A 21,777-nucleotide genomic window follows, 5' to 3' on the forward strand; every position below is an offset into this window, starting at 1 on the left:
GATTTTCCATGGCCCGAGATAAAGTTTCATCTAAAGCTTTCGTTGCATGGTAAAGGGCACATTGGCCTAGGACAATACGGCGCCAAAAATGGCATATTGCGTGCGTACATTCGCCAAAGGCCAATCTTGCATCAAATGGTGCATTAGGCAAGTTGGGTAGATGTCCTTGCGCAAAGTTAGTGCTACGGTAGAAAATTACGCAGGTCATTGGCCTAGGCCAATATCGCATCATTGTGTTGCATCAGGTCACAACAGATTGGCTTAGAAAATGTTCAGTCATCATGGCCGGACATTGGAATTAGCATGTAAGCCAGAACTTAATCTACAACCATCATGGCCGTTTATTCAGAAAAACATGGCAACGTCCATGAATAATGAAGCAAGCACCTCAAAAATGGACTCGGTGAATGTCACTTTCCTCCCCAATTTGAGCTGTAGAAATGTCAAAAAAAACATATATAGGGAGTGGTAGTTGGTTGAAGGTGCATATGCGTACCATACACCAAGTAAGCTTCATAGCTTAGCCGGAAGATTATAAATGATGTTTAAACTCATTTAATAATTGCGTAGCCTTTCCAATGAGGCACATGATGCGAAGGAATCACTAAGCCACGATGCAGACTAAATATACATCACCTTGATGTATTTCGACGGAACGTCCTATACGGATAAGCCATTACCATTATTGCTTGGCCACGGTTTTCCAATGCGAGTTAGCTTAAGTTGTTGTCCCTTCGAGGACTACGGTCTGTATTTGATCCCTTTAGTATAGGGAAGGGTAAGTAGGCAGCCGCAATAAGTTGCAGCATTGCCGGTCCAGCACAGTGTCGCTAATATCATCTTATTGCGAGATGATTGCGGCATATTGGCCTCTCATATCATCTAGCTCGGTATTGCCGATGTAAGAAATTATTGTCATCAAACATGAATAGGCAAGTTTTATTCCATTCGTTAAATACTCATACTTAGTATCAAGGTGTTCGACGAAGGCATGCACCAATGGCGCATTGAACATGGCCAGGAAAGTTATATACATTAATACGCAAGTTAGCGGAGCTTTCATAAACATAAGAAATGTACGACATGAGCCTGATTGATGCATCATTGGCACAATCAAGATGAGTGCATGCTGAAAGCATTGCCAAAGCAGAGTAAAGAAACTATAGATAGGATGCAATGGCCTATGCGTAAGTTCAAGGCATGTTCTAGGCCTAAAATGGACTTGAAATATAGCGATGCATGAAATAGTGCATCGCCACTAGCCTCAATGTCTTTAAACCCTTCGCATAACAAGGGTAAGTTCAAAAGGTGTGGAAGATGAGTTCCAAGGAAGCATGATCCACGAGCATGATTGCAAGGGAAAATGAACATGTATTTTCCTAATTTTAAGGTCCGGTTAGTACCATCAGAGTGGTGCATCAGGGACTTATGGCTTGAGCACCCTGGCTCGTTAGGCGTAATTTTCCGGTATATCATAGTTGGTATATATCAGAACAAGTTCCGATATACTCTAGGGACTGTGCGGGAACGGCTTGTCAGAGAACATTTTTCCTTTAAAGGAAAACATAACGTTGGATAATAGGCCAACTTTTGCGCGGAAAGGAACTTGTAACTGCTAGGCCAGTTACTTTGCAAATCGAGTTGAGTTGGTTTTAAGTACTGTGAGTATTCCTAGCCTAAGTGGCAACACACTTATGAGTGGAAATCCGGAAGACCGTTCGGAACAATAGGCATAAAATGGGATTGATCATCCCCATACAGTGGCAACTGGCCAACGGTGCGATGTGAAGCCACCCCACTTACGAGTGGAAATCTGGGAAACCATCGGGGATGGTAGGAAACTGGATCCTGTCCCATACAGTACTACAAAGTATTGTCACCAACCTTGTGAATCTTAGGGACTCCATAGCGTGTAGTATGGGATTCACGCTTAGGATACCATATTAAGATATCCTTTTGGAAACTGGACAATGGAGATTCTCGGTAAAGTTGTGAACTCTTTATTTATTCCTGAGTATGCGATATGGGACGTTTTATCTGAAGGTTCTAATTAATGTTCCATAACAAACTGAAGAAACGATGAGTGATTTATGAGCATATAGTATGGAACTTTAGCTCAGTTCCAAACCAAAGAGTTTGTGCACAATAGTTTTTATATTGAATTTCAGAGACGAAATTGTTTAAAGGGGTGAATGATGTAACACCCCGTGTTTTTAGTATGGAGCATGCTCAAAGATGCGCCATGGCGCGAAATGAAACTTCATCCAAAGCTTCCTTTGCGTAGTAAAGGGAACATTGGACTAGTTCAATACGGGGTTATATATGACATATTGAGTGTGTATATTGGCCAAAGGCCAATCTCGCATCAATGGTGGATTAGGCCAGTTGGGTTCATGACCTTGAGAAAAGTTAGTGCTAAGATAGCACATTACGCAGGTCGTTGGCCTAGGAAAAATATCGCATCATTGTGTTGTATCAGGATGAAGCAGTCTGGCTTAGGAAATGTTCATCCATCATGGTTGGACATTGGAATTAGCCTGTGGGCCAGAACTCAATGTACAACCAACATGGACAGTTATTCATGGCAACGTCCATGAATAATGAAGCATGCTCCTCAAAAATAGACTTAGTGAATGTCACTTTCCTCCCTAATTTGAATTGTATAAATATCCATAAAACATATATAAGGAGTAGTAGTTGGTTGAAGGTGCATATACGGACCATGCACCAAGTAAGATTCATAGATTAGCCGGGAGAGTATAAATGATGTTTATCCTTATTTAATAGATGTCTAGCCTTTCTAATGGGGCATATGATGTGAAGGCATCACTATGCCATGCCACAGACTAAATATGTATCACCTTAATGCATTTTGACAGAACGGCCAATACGGGCTAGGCCATTACTATTATTTCTTGGCCACGGACTTGCAACGCGACTTGGATTAATTTGTTGTCTCTTCGAGAATGAACGTCGGTTTGTGCTTCATCCCTTTAGGATAGGTTTGGGAAGCGTAATTAGGCATCCGTAATGAGTTGCAGAATTTTCGGCCAGCTTATATTGTTGCTCATATCATCTAACTGCGAGATGATTGCGGCATATTTACCTCTCATATCATCTAGATCGGCATTGCGATGCAAGAGATGATTATGGCAAAATTTGATGAGGCAACTTGCATTCCGTTCCTTGAATGCTTATACTTCCTGTCAAGGCGTTCGACATAGGCATGTACCGATGCCGCATTGGGCATGGACAGGAAAGTAAGATACATCAATACGCAAGTTAGCGGAGCTTGCATAAACCGAATGAAGGTACAACATGAGCCTGATTGATGTACCTTTGGCACGAGCAAGACCAGTGCATGCTTTCAGAAGTTCCTAAAATAAGTAAAGAAGCTAAAGATACGCCTCAATGGCATATGCATAAGTTCAAGGCATGTTTTATGCCTAAAATGAACTCGAAAGCCATTGATGCATGAAATAATGCATCGACACTAGCCTCAATGTCTTTATACCCTTTGCAGAACAAGAGTAAGTTGGAAAGGTATGGAAGCTGAGTTCTAAGGCAACATGCTCTACAAGAATTCTTTCAAGGGCAAATGAACGTGCATTTTCCTAATTTTTTGGTCTAGTTAGTTGTGTTGATACATAAAAAGTATTACCTCTTTAGCTGGGCTACTGGGCCCTCAAAGGGGAGGCAAGCCCAACATGAGATATGGGGACTTAGGGATTAAATCCCAAGTCCACCAAGAAAGTTTCTATTAGATGCACTACACCAAATTGCCGTTACAAAAAATTCGTAACCAGCCGTTACGAACCTTCCAAAAATTCGTAACAGATATCAGACGTTACGAAGTTTTTTTAGGCGTGCCATTCACACGCTTGGTCACACTTGGGGCGTGACGCTTGGAGTTTGTGTGTGCCAGTCACATGCGTGCTATTATGTTTCCACCCAAGATAAGTTATACTAGGGATATTTCCTCCCATGCCATTCACACGCGTGATTCTGAGAGTATAACCCTAGTGAAATCGAGATCAAGCTTCATTTCTTTTTTCTTTCTTTTCTCTCTTCTGCCTGTCTTCTATTCTCTTCCTCCCAGCAAGTGAAAACCTAGTGAAATCTCTTGAATCTGTTCAATCATCGAACCTTAGTAAGTATTTTTCAATCTTCAATCATAGAACCCTAATGAATCGATGAAACCCTAGTAAGGGTTTCATTTGTTTTCAATTTTCAGGTGAGAGTGGCGGAGCTTTCATTTTTCTGCAAAATCTCGTCAGGAGAACGCTATGGTTTCAAAAATCAAATCAATACTTAGCTTATATTAGATTAGCTCAAGATTTAGAATCGGCTATATATAATGAGTTTGATTTAGGGTTCATCCTTGAATCGGTGAAGAAAACCATTATGGGTTTTTTCTTTAGGTGTTTTCGTGTTAAAGATGAAAATCAAAATCATCATAGGAGAGGCAAATTTTGTAATTCTCCTTGTTCATCCAATACACAAATAAAATTAGGGTTTATATTTGATTTGATTGATTTTTTCTGGGTTTTAATTTTCTGTTCATGTGCTTGTTTTTCTTTTGCATAATTTCTCTGAAGGTATTTGAAGGAAGTAGAAGATTGGTGATAATAATGAGGCCAGTATTTTGTGGGAGTTTTGATTATGAGACACGTCAATCTGATCTTGAACGCCTCTTCTCTAAGTTTGGGACTGTTTTTAGAGTTGACATGAAATCTGGTAGCCTTAAAACATCTCTCTTGAATCAACTTAGCTCTTTTGTTTTAATATTGATTGTTTTTTAGCTCTTAATCTTCTGTTGGTTTACTTTAGGGCCCTTAACTTGTTAAATCTGATGTATGAAGTATGGATTTTTTCTGGGTTTCTCTTTCTGTGTTTTCTTATTTGAGTAAAGATGTGTTCTAGTCTCATTGGGGTTTTCTTTTTGGGGTTTATCCTATATTGTTAATTTTGTTGCATTAAAATTACGTGTTCTGTGATTTTGCATAATAGTAATGGGTTTATGGGATTTGCTTATTTTGATAGTAAATAGTAATGGGTTTATGTTAATATTAGTAAAAGTTGTTTTTTTGTTATTTTTATTTGTTGTGCTCATAAAGTTATCAGGTTATTGTTGCTTTGATTTTTAAGGAGCACTACTTGCTTTGCGAAATACAGGTCCTAACTATCTTTTGTAATAACAATATGTGTTTGCTTTGTGAAGGGATTGTACCGAATGCAGTAATTGGAAGAGATTTGGTGGTTAATGAGCTTATCAAAAGTTCCAGGTATGTATCCTTTGCCATAGTTTACTGCTTAAGATCTATGAATGTGAAGATGATCATTTCAGTAGAACTTAAATTTAGTAAGGTACAGTTCGCTGAAGGAGTTCTTTGAAAGAGGTCCGGACTAAGTACTTCATCATTCTCTGGTACCGAGTACTGGGTTCACTTAAATAACATATCCCAGGTCTATGATTCTAGAATCTAGATTACCCAGTAACACATTTTTACTTGTTCGTTCGGAGTCCCTGCAAACACTTCTTTACCTGTTATAAATAGATTCAACACAAGGGAACAGGAAAACCCAGATTGTGATACAATGTCTCAGTAAAACTGTGAAAACGAAGCACTTGATTCTCATTAGAAGGGAGACTAGAAAAGTGTTATAGCTCAAGCCTCAATTTATATTATATTCCATATTGCCTGGTCTTTAGCTTGGAAAATTTCCATACAACGTTAATTTCCTCGATTTATTATATGTACTAGTGGATGATGATGCTGACTAAAGACATTAGTAGCGGGTTCATCATGTAGTATACTTTAATGACTTTATATCACTTTAAACATTATTATTATGTTGGTAACTAGCTAGCTAGTGTTTTGATTCTAAAATGGGTCGAGATGTTTAGATGCTTATAAAGCAACTTTGTAAGGCACCTCTTAAAGAAAACAAGACGTGAGCTAGATTAGATTTGATAAGAGCAGTACCCATTAGATAAGAATGATGAATGATTAATCCAATAAACATATACTGTACACATTATTAATCCAATATTCATGTATCCTTTAGATTTGGTGTCTACATGTCTATTGTATCAGAACTTTAGGGGGGAGAATTTCTGCAAAATATACAGTCAATTAAGATCAAAGCTCTCGATAAATTAGTCACTGCACAAGCAATAGATACCACTAATCACATAGCCTACTGGAATTCATAGTTCTGAAAACATCAACTCTCCTGTAAACTTACAAGGTTCTAGTATGGGGAAGCTCACCTTAAGATATTGAGCTAATTACTAATCAAAGCAAAGAGCAGAGTTCTCTTTTACTGGGTAGTACTAAGGAAAATCTGTTTCGGGAGGTGAATCCATATGGTACGAGAGTGTTGTTTGTGAAATCTCAAGTATTAGACTCATGTCTCGTTAAATTGAGTGGGTATGTGTAAGGAAAAGTTCTTGATAGAATTTGGTGATGTATCATATATAATCAGGAGAAGTTTAAACTGCAAGAGAAAGGAAGCAAACATGCTCTTAGCCTTTTGTAGTTTTGTTGGCCAGTTTATTTCTATACTTGATTTTTCTTTTTTCATATGTCAATTGACCATGTAGTGCCAACTGATTAACATGAATTTGGTGTAGTGCATTCTTTAGGATATTTACTCGCATTCTTTAGGATTATTGTGTACTCGCATTCTTTAGGATTACTGTGTACTCGCATTTGCCAATTTGTTATGCGCTTTTGAGTTCGGAGACCATGGTATTTCTTTTACTTTTTTCCTTAACCTGACATGTGCAAGTCTTTCAGTTGTATATTGAATAATGACAGTAGTGCTTGTTAACAGATGAGAGAGGGGTTGATGGCTGAAAATTGACAGAAATATCAGAAAGTAAAGAAGGTAGATTTTCTGCTTCACGCATATTCATAAACTGAAAATCTTATATTGCTGGGTGTCTGCGATCCTCCTCAGAAATCTGTAATATGACCAAAGATAACATCAGTCAAATAATGTATATTAGGGGTGTGCAACGGGTGGACGGTTGCGGATTAGGGGTCACCCGCAACCAAACCGTCAAAGTTGCGGATTTGGAAAATTGAACCGTAACCGGCCCATTCACCTGCGTATTTGACATCCACGGATTAGCGGGTGATGCGGACCGGATGCGGATTAACCGCGGATTTAGAATTTTTTTAAAAAAAAAAAAAGAAGTCTGCATATTTGTGAAAATCCCTTCGTATGGGTAATTGATCTCTCTGTTTATGTTAACTCACTGTCTCACTCCCATGATAATAAATTAATAACAATGAAGCAAATGCCAAAGTTTTGTTGCACAACATTATGAGTACAATATATACTTACTAGGTAGTAATCTTAATTAACACTGCAACTGATAAGTGTAGTGATCTTTAATCATTTGATGTAGTACCTTGTTTTTGAAAACGAATTTAATTTCCTCTATGAATTGACAAACAACAGGATAAATTTTCTGGATTAGTGCTTTAGTAGGATTCTTGTCCACATTAGACCACCTTTGGAGGATAATTAACTGCCACCTTGTTTTGTGTTTATATTCAATGGCACAGCTTCTTTTTCCAGTAGTTCTCACAACGCACGGAGTGGATCACATGCAAGCATCGAGAAGCTTCAAAACCTTCAGTTTCTTCAAGAAGATTATGCAGATCTTGAAATGTTCTCTGAAGAGGACGAACCTCTTATTCCTAGTAAATTAAATTAGAAATATCTAATCTAATCTAAAATCTAAAACTCAATTTTTGCGGGTGCGGGTGAATCCGCGGATTTCAATGTCCAACCGCAACCAAATCGCTAAACCTTGCGGATTTGAAAACGCAACCGTGTCCAATCCATAGACTCTTGCGGATTGGTTTTCATCCGCAATTTTGCGGACAATTGCGGGTGAAAACCACGGTTTCGGTTTTTCTGCACACCCTTAATGTATATAATCATGCTGTGGTCGAATGTCTTATAGTATATTCATGCTCTGGTGTTCTGCTCTACTATTTGAGTTTATCTCATCAGGGTCATAATCTAAACTCTTTCAAACTGTTGACTGGTTGTTCTTTACATCTATGCCCCTGCAAAGTTTTCTGAGCTGCAAATACAGTCATATCTTAAGACTGTTGCTTATCATCGAGAGATAGATGAGGTGCAGAAAGCTGCTGCTGGAAGGGGTGCAGACTTCGCGGATCTGATGAGAAAGTGTTATTTACAGGGAAAGGTATCTCTTTGTTCCATCTGGAGCTGGTGCAGTTGCCTCTTGACCAGGAGAATGGGATACTGAAATGAAATGGTATGGTTAGTTATTATATCTTCATAGGTGGGTTGAGTTATTATGTTTGAGTGCATTCCTAACATACTGACCGCACATGCCGAGATTGGACTTGGGTTTCTATTGATTCTTTTATTACTCTCGTCAGTTGTCATTTTTTTTGTTCTGTTTTCGCTTGTTTCTTTTTGCCTAATCTTTCGTTAGTCGCCCTTCTACACAATTAAACATACTTAGAAATTCAAGTTTTGTTGGTGCAGGATTGCCTACATCGAGTTTTCTGATGTCCAAGCTTTCAACAAAGCAAGCCTGCAAAGGATATAATGAACTAGTTGCGGTTATTTGAATGATGCTCTATTTCATTAGAAAGAGTGAAGAACAAAGGAGCTTCAAGATTTGTAAGTTCCATGTATTCAAGTTTTGTAGGCAGTTAGTAAGTTCGTATGTGTTCCCTAAGAAATTTGGAACCTTCCATGTATTTTTTTAGAAATTTGAAACTTAACAAAAAAATAAAAGTTTGGTACTTGGAGAAATTTCAGTTCTTTTGTTATATGAATCTGAGATGATTTGAATGAATGTGATATGAATAGATTGAAAAAATTGTTGTTGAGTGTGGTTATGAATGTATTGAAAGGTGTATGCAGGGTATAGAATTTAGAATTCTGGCTTATTATGAACTGCCGGTCAGCCTTGACCTGGTCAAAATTGGTCAATAGTGACCAATTTTGACCATGTCAACATTGACTGACAGTAATTTTTTTGCTGTTACGAAAAAATTCATAACGGCTGTAAGCTGTTTCAACCTGCCACGTAGTAACGATTCCTGCTTGTTACTAAGTTGCCACGTTGTAATGGCTCTGGCTTGTTTTGTTGTTACAAAAAAATTCGTAACGGCCTTGAGCTGTTACCACGTGTCAATTCGTAATGGCTTAAAGCTGTTACTAAGACCCTTGTAACACACTTCGTAACGGATCTGTTTCCGTTACAAAAATATGTAACACCCACTTTTGCAACAGGCGTGATTGGTTACAACCTGTTTTAGTAACGGCTCAGCACTGTTACTAATCCTAGAATTTGGTGTAGTGATGGAAAGGACAAGGAAGGAATTAATAGGAAACAAGGAGTATTTATTAGAGAAGGAATGGCATTAGTAGTAATTAAAGAAGTTTAGGACACATGGCATGATGTCATAATATGAATGGGCTTTTGGAAAGTCTACATAAAGAAGGACAGGGTACAATGGAATGACAACTCTCTCTCTTACTATTCTTGGTAAAGTGAGGTCATTTGGCTAGCTAGGACGGGTAGAACCTCAAACCTGAAATCACCCCACAACATTTGGCGACCACACCCGGAGGGTCGTGCCTAGCTAATCATGACACGCGTAGGAGGCGCTAACCCTGGTACAATAGAGAACCAAGTAGTTGACCGACCCATCAATTGGGAAGAAGTAACAATAGAGGATGGCAGCGGGAAGAAATACCGTTCCAAGGTGTTATCAAACGACCGGCAGGATATGGATTCCAAAACAGAGAGACGACGACAACAAGAGGAAAGAGCACACAAGTAACCCAATCGCCAAAACCTATACCATCAACCCTGGAAAACATGCAAAAGGAACTAGAAGAGCGCTCACGCAGAAGACATGAGCTTGAAGATTGGATCGCACAAGCAGTAATAGCAGGACAAGACACTCCCAGAGAAAAGACGAAGGGCGAGAAGTGCAAAGATGACGATATAATGGTGATGTCACAAAAAGAAATTGCGAAGTATTTGGAGAAAAACGATTATTTGGTAAAACAAGACAACCACTATCGCGTAAGTATCCCATCCCCGATGGAATCCAAAAATACCAATACCCCGAAGACTACACATCTCCAAAATTCAAGATATATGACGAACAAGGAAATGCCCGAGAACATCTTAGCCGATTCCTATCAGCAATTAATGATAGAGCCTCCGATGGAAAGTGATGCCTAAGAGAATTTTCAAATCGCTCACAGGCACGAAATTCACTTGGTATGACAACCTAAAGGCAGAAAGTGTAGATTCCTGGACAACCATGTCCACACTCTTCCTTCGGAAATTCTACTCAGCCAAGAGGAAAATCACGGCGATAGATTTAAGCAAGAATGGACAGCGGATAGGGGAAGAAATAAGAAAGTATATCTTACGGTTCCGGCGCCTGACGCTAGACTGTCATGAAGAAATCAATGTAAAGACACTCGTCGAGATTTGCGTACGGGGAATGATCCCAGCTTTCAAGGGGAATTTGATCAACTTCAGATTTCAAACCTTTGTCGATCTAGAGGAAGCAGCTGAAAGGATTGCCGATTGCGTAAAAGAAATACACATAGACTCTACTTGGCGCCATACGGTCAGTACCGCGTCTGAAGAGTCGCGCAACGTAAGACCCAATACTAACAGTGAAAGGATAAATCAATTCCGAACTGGAGAAAGAGGCCAAGGAATAAATGGAGGGGCTAGGCGCGACTTTAACCCACCACCTCCTCTCCCTTGTACTAAAGAACGTGCGGTCGAATTACTTAGCTAATGGGTAACCAGGGGAGAAATCCATCTCCCCTCGACGGTAGTAGACGTCAACAAGATGGATCAGAACTCTTCTAGGTACTCCCACTATCACCGAAGATTAGGACACCCGACAAAAGAATGTCTCTCTATAAGGACTATATCTGAACGAAAGCGCGCCTCTGGAGAACTCGGGCCAGCCAAGCAGACGATCGAGCATGACCCTTTCCCTCACCATTGATATGAAAAAGAGAATAGGAGAAATGTGAGTAGTAACACAAAAATTGTAAACCTCTTTGTGGTAAGAAAAGTTTTACTACCAACTACGAGTAGACATTTAAAAAAGATCTGAGGTTATCCAAGGGCATCTGATTGACTGACAAATCTACAAAAGGTCTCAGGTCAGCCAAAGGCGCCTAATAGACTGACAAATTTACAAAAGGTCTTAGGTTAGCCAAGGGAGCCTGATTGACTGACAAATCTACAAAAGGTCTTAGGTCAGCCAAAGGCGCCTGATCCACTAAAAAATATACAAAAGGTCTCAGGTCATCCAAAGGCGCCTGATCGACTGACAAATCTACAAAAGGTCTCAGGTTAGCCAAGGGCGCCTGATTGACTGAAAAATCTAAAAAAGGTCCCAGGTCAGCCAAAGGCGCCTGATCTACTGAAAAATCTACAAAAGGTCTCAGGTTAGCCAAGGGCGCCTGATTTACTGACGAATCTACAAAAGGTCTCAGGTCAGCCAAAGGCGCCTGATAGAATGAAAAATTCAAGAAAGGTCTTAGGTTAGCCAAGGGCGCCTGATTGACTGACAAATCTACAAATGGTCTAAGGTCAGCCAAAGGCGCCTGATCGACTGACAAATCTACAAAAGGTATCAGGTCATCCAAGGGCGCCTGATTGACTGAAAAATATACAAAAAGTCTGAGGTTAGCCAAGGGATCTTGATTGACTGACAAGTCTACAAAAGATCTCAAGTTACCTAAGGGCGCCTGATTGATTTACAAATCTACAAAATGTTTCAGGTTAGCTATAGGCGCCTGATCGATTGACAAATCTACAAAAGGTCTCAGGTTAGCCAAAGGCGCCTGATCCACTGACAAATCTGCAAAAGGTCTCAGGTTATCCAAAAACGCCTGATTGACTGAAAAATCCACAAATGGTCTCAAGACAGCCAAGGGCGCCTGATAGACTGACAAATCTACAAAAGGTATTGGGTTAGCCAAAGGCACCTGATTGACTAACAAATCCGCAAAAAGTCTCAGGACATCCAAAGGCACCTAATTGACTGACAAATCTACAAAATGTCTCAAAACATCCAAATGCTCCTAATTGATTCATATATCTACAAAAGGTATCAGGTTAGCCAAAAGCGCCTGACCGACTAACATCCAAGAAGTGCTAAGGGTAATCCAGAAGAAAGGGAGAACGGGCGCCCCTGGCTGACGCCCATCCCACCTGATACCTATTCAATAAAAGGAGGGGGAGTAGGCGCGTTTTACCAACGCTCACCTCTCCTGATATCTATTCCATAAAAAAAAAAAAGGGGTGGGGGTAAGGGAGTTTCACCAATGACCGCCTACCCCAATAAGGGCGTTTCACCAATGACCGCCTACCCCAACACCTCAATAAATAAAAAGAAGGGTAGGTCCGTTTTTACCAATAATAAGAGGAAGGAGGATAAACACTCGCCCAACCTCACATACCACCCAATAATAAGAAAGGAGAATTAACCAAGGATAATAAAATACCAACAATAGAAACAATTAATCAAACACCATAATATCCCACAATCCAAAAACAAACAAACAAGTGCAACACCTTAAAGACAAGTTCAACAAATCAAAACAAAGGAAAAACTAAGGGAGAAGCGCTTCAAACAAATTAGAGCCTATCCAACTCTTCCCGCTTCTTCTCAAGGTCAGCGCGAACTGTTGCTTCCGCAGTCTCAGATCGTAACACCTCGTCAGTGGCCACACCAACATCAGCAAGTAACAGATCCAACACCACCTTCTTGCTAGAAGTTGTCTCCGAGCACTTCTTCATCTTGCCCTCTAACTGAGAAATTTGACTCGTGACCCGACCACGAGGGTCATTTTGGACCTTCACTTGTGCCAACAGCTCCTCCAACCACGCTATCAGAAACTTAACATTAAGAGCGGACTGTACAGTAGTTTCCCAACCACATAACGTCTTTGCATCAACAGGATCATACCCTACGCGGGTAAGACCGTCTGCGACTTCCAAAAGATTTCTAGTCATATAGCACAAGATGCAGATGTCCAAAAGGCCCTCCTTCGCCATATGACCACTAAAAAAGTAGGGGTCTAACAACACCACCCAATATTTCGCTTAGCAATCTGTTTGGACAAACTCGAATATACTTTTAAGAGAATCAACAAGACTCAACCAATGAAAAGTATATCAACGAATTTATATCTCTCTTCTTGATTTGATTTACTTAAGCAAGAACTGCGACTTCTAATCAAATACAAGGAATAACTTGGATGGTACCAAAGACCTATATCCAAGGATCAATCAATGTCAATCAACAACCGAAGGTCGGATTTCCAATTGATTGATTCAAACGCACAACCTATATTATTTCAATTACATAAACAAATATAATGCGGAAATAGAAATAACACAGACACCAAAAATTTTGTTAAAGAGGAAACCGCAAATGCAGAAAAACCCCGATACCTAGTCCATATTGAACACACATTATATTAAGCCGCTACAGACACTAGCCTACTCCAAGCTAACTTCGGACTGGACTGTAGTTGAACCCCAATCAGCCTCCCACTGATCCAAGGTACAGTTGTACTCCCTACGCCTCTGATCCTAGCAGGATACTGCGCACTTGATTCCCTTAGCTGATCTCACCCACAATTAATAGTTTCTACGACCCAAAGTCTAAGACTTGACAATAAACAAATTTGTATCACACAGACAAGTCTATCAAAGGATCAATCTGTCTCCCACAGATAAACCCTAAAAGGTTTTGTTCTGTATTTTGATAATAATCAAGGTGAACATGAACCAATTGATAATCCGGTCTTATATTCCCGAAGAACAACCTATCAATCACCTCACAACAATTATAATCGTATGGTAGCGAAACAAGATGTTGCGGAATCACAAATAATGAGATGAAGATGTTTGTGATTACTTTTTATATCTCGCCTATCGGAGATATCAATCTCAAGCCAATCAATCTGATTGTACTCGTACGATAGAAGATGCAACATCACATCACACAACTACGATAAAAGTAGTATCGGTCTGGCTTCACAATCCCGATGAAGTCTTTAAGTCGTTAACCTGGTTTTAGAAGAAGAAAACCAAAGGTTAAAGGAGAACCGACTCTAGCATACAAACTAGTGTCACATGTAAGGTGTGGGGATTAGTTTTGCACAGATACTAGAGTTTCCCTTATGTAGTCTTTCAAATCAGTGTTTGCAATTAAGTTACCTTGGTAACAAAGAAATCAATATCCACTGTTACATGAAAACCTGATTTAGATTCAAGCTAATATTTCTCAACCGTTAGATCGAAAACTTAGCTTGTTACACATACTTGATAATGCACGCTTCTAGGTTTGTTAACCGTACCCAAACGTATACACTTGTTGGTTCAACAATAGTTAACCAAAAGGTTAGCCATATGAGCATTCCATATCAACCACGTTCTTCTTCACCATTACTAGTTCAAATGATTTCCAATGAACTAATTAGAGAGTTGTTCAATTGCAAGGAAATCTCATGTACTACACAAGACACAATTGAAGTAAAGATGATTTGATTCACTTGAATCGGTTCATGACCATTTATAGCCACGGTTTGCAAAATGCATTCCTTAGTCTTTTTTCAGTTTAAGTTCAGAAATCATCTTTAGATATATAACCTTATCAAGTTCGCAGACTAGGTTCGCGGACTTAAGTTACCGGGCAGAGTTTACAAACTCCAGCAGAAATTCTCGGGTATGAGAACTTCGCTGGTTCGCGGACTGGGTTCGTGGAATGAGTTTGCGGACTTAGTTTCACGCAAGTAGTTTGTCAACTTCAGCAGAAATTCTCGGGTTTGAGAACTTCGGCAGTTCACGGACTTGGCTCACACCATTCTTCTGGTTCTCTTGATCAACAAAGTTCACAAACTTTGGTTCAAGGAATAGGACTTATACATAAATGTGTTTCCACAACAATGCTTATGTCCACCATTGGTTATGTAATCTAAACTCTCGTTTCAATCATTGAAACATTCTTAGAGGATGTTATATAGTTGTTACACCATTTCTCGTCAAAGCAATTTTCAAGATGATTCAAACATATCATGACTTTCGTCACATGGTAAAGATAAACTTGGGATGAGGAACCACCAAAAAATTTTCAAACAATTCAAACAATTTTCAAGAAGTTACCTGTAGGATCATTAACGGTTAATGCCACGTGGGATGAGGAACCACCAAAAACCGACCGACTGGATCCAGATGGGCTCATTGATCGCAGAACGACACTGGGAAACACCGGAGGTTCACCCCGACCGCGGACGGTTTCGTCCCGAAGGGGATGGACTGACGATACATGAAGGCACGGAGATACCCAACCAGCTCATTTGGGAAGACTAACCCCCAGACTCCTCAACCGGTCTACAAACGAAGGGATTGGGCTTCTACTTGCACCCACGGGAGGATGAGACGCGCTCCTACGATGGGGCTGCAAGGAAGACGTATTAGTAGAAGAGCAAGGGCGTGGAACAGATGACTGCGCTGCCTCTCGCTTGGCTTTCTTCCTTAGAATTCTCTCAGTCCAATCACATTCGGGCATGTTCAGATATTCTTCCATCACATAAAAAGGGGGCTTCCACCCTAGGCGATTGGAAGGAGGAGCTCCCTGAGAAGGTAATTCCCTCCATGCATTTAATCAAAATAAGGGAGGGAGGAGTAACAATGGATAACAAAAATGCAAAGCAAAGAGACAACGAGTACATGTGGCGCTAAAGGGCTAGCAGACGATATCACATCTATTCGTCGAGGCTTACGATCGGAAAACTCCTCTATCATCAGCTTCGCAAGCTCGTGACCCTCAGGAGGAGTCCAAAAGTCACTAAGGGCTCCAAGGAGAGGCCTTTGTTGGTTGCAACAAGACGATGTTCAGCAACTACATCATCATCAAGTTTAATTCGACCGGATGCGTGAAGCGCTCGGAGGTCCTGAACTGACAAATCACGGGGAGGAGACGATTCGCTCAAAATAAAATTCAAGGCTCGACGCAAGAAATCATGGTACTCGTGGGCCCTTTCAGTATCCGCTAAAGGACACACGGGGATAGGAAATTTGAATGAAAAATTGATTCCTCGATCAGACAGACGGGTCGCCCCTTTGAAAACATAACGGTTGAAGCTAGCGATGACATACCCAATATCAGAGCTTTCCGAAGGAGGAAACCTATGGGGCATCCCTTGGTCGATCCCAACTTGCCGAGCTGCACGATCGGGGTTGTAGGACATAGCAATGAACTTACCAGCATAAAAACCGGGGAGATAACCAGGCAGCACGACCATTGCCGAGTCAAAATATGATTCTGACAAAAGTTTTGTCGAGTCCAACTCCGCATCAAAGGGTGAAGTGAAATCATAATGTGCCAGACCCGATCGACCGTCTTGGTAAGGAAACAGTTCAAAGTCCTTATCCACGTCCAAGTTTTTTCCAAGGTCGCCTTTAGGTATTTTCCACTTCAGATTCCAAAGAGACATCCATGGGTAGCCGTAAACAACGGGAAGCCTCTTGACCGAGCCATAATCTTTCCTAACATCTTCCTCATGATGAATCACTAACTCATTAGGATCAGGCATGCACGGAGGAACATGCTCCCAATACCACGCTTGCATAAAAGAAGCAAGGATATATTTCTCAACCTTATGAGATGATCCTACCGTCTGAAGGTGTTGACAAAACAAATCCATATGGCGATACATGCAGCCTAGGAACATTGGTGCAAGCGGGAAAGAAACACCGCGAGATAGCAAGACTGCCATGGTTACGAGCTTGCCTTTAATAGTGTCTTGGCGTCTGTATTCAAACACATCATGACAAATCCAAAATAAGATGAAAGCGTTTAATTCCACGCGAGGGTTTTCCTCTTTCCGTTTAGGAGGATGAACTTTCCCATCGACCATCCGTGGAGCCCAGTACTTCAACCAAAGAGGAAAAGAAGCACAACGATTGGTTTTAACAACCATTTCAGAATCAACTTCTGTTGGAGTCGATGAGCCATGAATCGCCTCATAGGCGCGGATAGAGCCGAATAGTAGTCGCTTGCCTTTTGGGCGCGACGAAGGAACCTTTTTCTCTTCAACCCACTTATCCTTCCCCTTCACGGAGGACGAAGACCCCCTTTCCCGTCTAAGCCGGCATCCTTCTTAGTATCACTTTTCCTCTGCGACACATGGTCTTTTCGTACAAGTTCACGACGTGAATCATCCTTACATTTCAGAAAATAAGTGCACAACTCTTTGTCTTCATCATCAAGCGCTCCGTAGACGGCCGCCTCATTGGAGTGGTAGCCCGGTGAGGGAGACTACATCCTCTAAAACATTGGTTGTTTCCCCCGCGCTTTAAAAAGGGTATGAACGGGGAAATCCCAGCGACAAAAGAGCCGTGTTATGTCACGTATACACCTCTTCACTTCCCGTTTAAGAGACGAGTTTATCGCTTCGCCAATGCCCGCTTTAGGAAGAAAAGTTGCGTGACTTGCATTGGAGCGTATACGGGACGCGCAGTGTGGCCATACTGGATGAGTTTTTGATTTGGATCGGATATCGATAAGGGGAAGATCATAGTCGCCACGATGAATGGCCATCCGCGACACCGTTTTGAACGCAAAGGCGTCCATAGCCTCTGACTCGGGTCGCATGAGCCATCCTGGGGAGGAAGGATAAGGTAATACAGGAGGGTTTAGAAGACGAGAAACTAAGATATCATCAAGGGGAAAAACGCACTTACCTCCACGAAGTTCTCTAAGTCTCAACGCACGTTTCAAAGAAAGCCCGCTCTAAACTCCGCGATCGAGTATGATCTACGATCCGCCGGGATGGGTAAGAGAATATCGTCTTGATCCGAGTATTCAGTCTCCTCGGAACCTACGTTCATGCTTTTTTCAGAATCACTGGAATCTTCAGACGAACTACTGGTAGAATTGCTAGACATAACGAGTGTATGGTATGTTCAAAATAAAGAAAAAAGGAAGAGAGATAAAGGGGAAACGAACTGATGCCCCTATATATAGAGAATCTTAGGAATTGATCGTGGCATTTATGCAGAGGGAATGGCAACTGGAGAAACCGAAACGTCTCCCACGATCATAGAGTTGAGGGTGGAGAAAATCCTCATTCCAACCGTCTACAAAAGGATAGGCGCCCGAAGAAGATTTTTATGACTATCGGGTCATTTAACAATTGACCCAATAGTCAAGGGACTAATGTTGATACATGAAAAATATTACCCCTTTAGCCGGGCTAGTGTGCCCTCAAAGAGGAGGCAAGACCAACATGAGATATGGGGACTTAGGAATTTGAGCCCAAGTCCACCAGGAAAGTGTCTATTAAATGGAAAGGACAAGGGATGAATTAATAGGAAAGAAACATGATTTATTAGAGAAGGAATTGCATTAGTAATAACTAAAGAAGTTTAGGATACATGGCATGATGTCATAAAAGGAATGGGCTTTTGGAAAGTCTATATAAAGAAGGACAAGGTACAAGGGAAGGACAACTCTCTCTCTTACTATTCTTGGTAAAGTGAGGTCATTTGTCTAGCTAGGACGGGTAGAACCTCAAACCTAAAATTACCCCACAACAAGTAGCATCAGAGTGGCGTATCAAGGCAGGGACGGAGCTGTGAAGAGACAAATGGGGGTCGTAGACCCCACTACTTTTTGGGATTTAGTTAGAGAGAGCCTTAGGTATTTTAGAAATATTTTATAGTTGTGGGGGCAAAGGTATTTGGAAACGTTAATTTTTTTACTCCAAAATTATTAGGAAAAAGTCTCTCGACCAGCATCACCCTCACAAGTTCACTCGTGACTCGACCATATCACTTATTAGCGAAGAGAACTAAGATGAAGCAGAAGAATAGATTGAATCTAAGGTAAATCTAATTATTAAAATTCAAGTAATGCTTTTTAGTTTTGAATCTTTGGTTGTGAAATTAATTCTCATATTTTACCTTTCTTTCATATGATTTGATTAGGGTAACTTCAAATTAGGTTTCCTTCAGATTGGGTATTCGAAATTAGATCTTCAAGTTGTTATGGAAATTTAAGTTTGGGTTTGTTTTTAATTGGGTATTTTTGCAAAAAAACCATTTGATGAGTTTGGGGCTTTTAATTATCTAGCTTGTTTGTTCTTCAGTTTTCAATTGGGAATGATTTTTGATCTGTTTGCTTGCAGTACTTTAGATTCATCGATTATGATCCAATATTTTAAATTTTAGATTTCAAATTACAATAACATTTTTATCAATGGTTTTCTTGTAATACTAGTTATTGGTCAGGGAATATAGTTACTTATTTTTGTTAATTTGAGTACTTTTTATTTTCTTGTAGTTGAAATCTTTTTTTTATTTTCTTGTAGTTGAAATCTTCTCATACTATGGAGAGATACTTCAAAAGGAAGCCAAAATTTGTTGATACATCATCAAATTTATCACCTTCAAAATGGTATTGTACTACAGATGGGAATGCATCATCTTCTCATCCAAATACACCATGTTCAAAAGCAAATGCTGCCACTGCCAGATTAGAAGAAAGTGATATAAGTTCTCTAGTTCAGCAATCAGACCCTTCCAATAGATAATTTGAAAAAATTGCATTGTTCAATGACATATTATAAATCGTTTTCAGATCATGAAGCCACGTAAGGGACGGTTGTAGATTGGTACTTGTGTGTATAAATTGAGATGGAGAAAATACAAAATAGATTAACATCAGGTTAACTTATATGAATGACTTTTTTTCTCCATAGTTTGGGATGACTATAGATTCTTTGTTTGCAGTTTGATAGAATTACAAATGTATACTGACTTTCTCATGGATATATATCTATATAATTCTTTTTTGGAAAGGGGTTAGAATGTCAGTTATTGTGAGATGTTATGTATAATTCATATTTTCATATTAAATTCATGCTCTGGTGGTCGCGATGACTTCAACTAGTTCTGCAAAAACGGTAAGCTTTTATATCTTTGAATGTTGGTAAGCTTTACATCTTCACTGGATTGTAATAATGATATACTTTGCATTGTTAGATTGCAATAATGATATACCTTGCATTGTTATTCTGCACTTCTATTAAGTACAATGATGTGTCAATGTATTGGTATATAAACTGAACTTACTCTAGCTTGTTTTTTGTTCTCAGTAAGTGACGGGAGGCTGGATTTCAATACACTGCAGGTGCTGATGCGAAAATTGGAGTAGTTTTTGTATCCACATGTAAATACTCTAAACAATTATTTAGGTATGGTTCAAAAAAAAAATTGTGAATGTTAAGATTTTTGGTTTTGACCCCAGGACTGAAAATTCCTGGCTCCGTCACTGCATCAGGGGGTTATGGACCCCGCGCCAGGCGTAATTTTCCGTTATATCACAAACCATTGATCCTGCTTAAGGTAAAGGAGATACAAAACTATTAACATCATCTACTATTTATATACGGTCACTTACAGTTTCCACACAAAGAATCTGGTAAATTTGAACCCGTTTAATAGCTTGATGGAGAGATTGAACCTCTGTACAAGGCTGCCAAAAAACTATTCACAAAATTGGTTAAAAAGACTAAAATCAATAATTTATGGGTGAAACGTTCATGTAAAATTTGGTATTGTTTAAATGGATGAAAATGTAAAAATAGCATGAAGTAACAGTTTCATCCTACCAATTTTCAAATATTTTTTCTTATTTTTAATTTATATCAGGATTCATCCAGTTTCATCTCCCTCTTTTTTAAATTAAAGCCAGGATGGATCCAGTTTCATTCTTCCTATTTTTTTTTTGTCCATTTCAACCATACTAATTTTTACTCGTCCATTTGAACCATGTTTTAAATTTTTTTGGACAAATAACCCATTTTCCGAAAACTATTTGTGCACTTAATTATTAGGCATCCAATAATTAAGTGATCTTCGTATTTTCATAAGTGCACTCTGGTCTTTGTATTTCTTGTCTGCATACTCTGGTTTTTTGGCAGCCTCATACAGAGGTTCAATCAAGCTATTAAATACACTTAATTATTAGGCATCATGAGTGTTAGCTAGGGATAACCGAAACATCCACAGGAATATGCAAACAAGAAATACAAAGACCAGAGTGCACTTATGAAAATAGCGGCGGTTTTGATGGCACCCACAGATAATTAGTATATAATTCTACACTATAATGCTATATGATGATAATTCAAAAGGTCATAGTAGGTGTTTGGTGGTCGTTTTCAAACACTACAAAGCAGCATGCTTTCTAAAGTAACCATGTGATTACCTAAACAATGTTAACAAAGGCTCGGTATCCAAATTAAAAGTATTACGAGGATTCAGTATAGTGCTATTCCAAGAGAGAGAAAATTGATGGTTGGAAAATCAAGTAATACCCTCTAGTGAAAGTTGTTTCCAAAGTGCAGCAGCATGAGAACATAACTTGAGCCAACACAAGGATGTCAAGAATATGCAGAACAGTCAGAATATAGAATATGAAGTGAAAGAACTGAGTTGCATTAAAGTGTTATTGTAAGAGCTGATTCCACATGCGAGCGTTAGGAAGAATGACATCACTCATTGTAGAGCCGAGATTATACTGACAATGAGACGTAATTGATAAGAAATAAAAATATCTCCTGGTGTCCAACGATCAACGTGAGCATGCATACTTTAGCTGTCTCAAACCTCCCATGTTGTATTATACCGAGAACCATTATGCT

General features: G+C 39.7%; 1 long non-coding RNA gene across 2 annotated transcripts; it reads left to right on the forward strand.

Moving 5' to 3' along the window:
• Window positions 1-4,080: 4,080 nt before the first annotated feature.
• LOC113278615 lies at window positions 4,081-8,803 on the forward strand. 2 transcript variants are annotated; one of them, XR_003325581.1, is made up of 6 exons: window positions 4,081-4,150; window positions 4,599-4,737; window positions 5,222-5,285; window positions 6,841-6,894; window positions 7,581-8,305; window positions 8,542-8,803. It is a non-coding gene; the product is annotated as an uncharacterized LOC113278615 (long non-coding RNA). The 2 variants fall into 2 exon arrangements; XR_003325580.1 differs by lacking the exon at window positions 4,081-4,150 and having other exon boundaries at window positions 4,434-4,737.
• Window positions 8,804-21,777: the final 12,974 nt, after the last annotated feature.

The sequence above is a fragment of the Papaver somniferum genome, chromosome 5 (assembly GCF_003573695.1).
Source record: "Papaver somniferum cultivar HN1 chromosome 5, ASM357369v1, whole genome shotgun sequence".
NCBI classification, from domain to species: domain Eukaryota; kingdom Viridiplantae; phylum Streptophyta; class Magnoliopsida; order Ranunculales; family Papaveraceae; genus Papaver; species Papaver somniferum.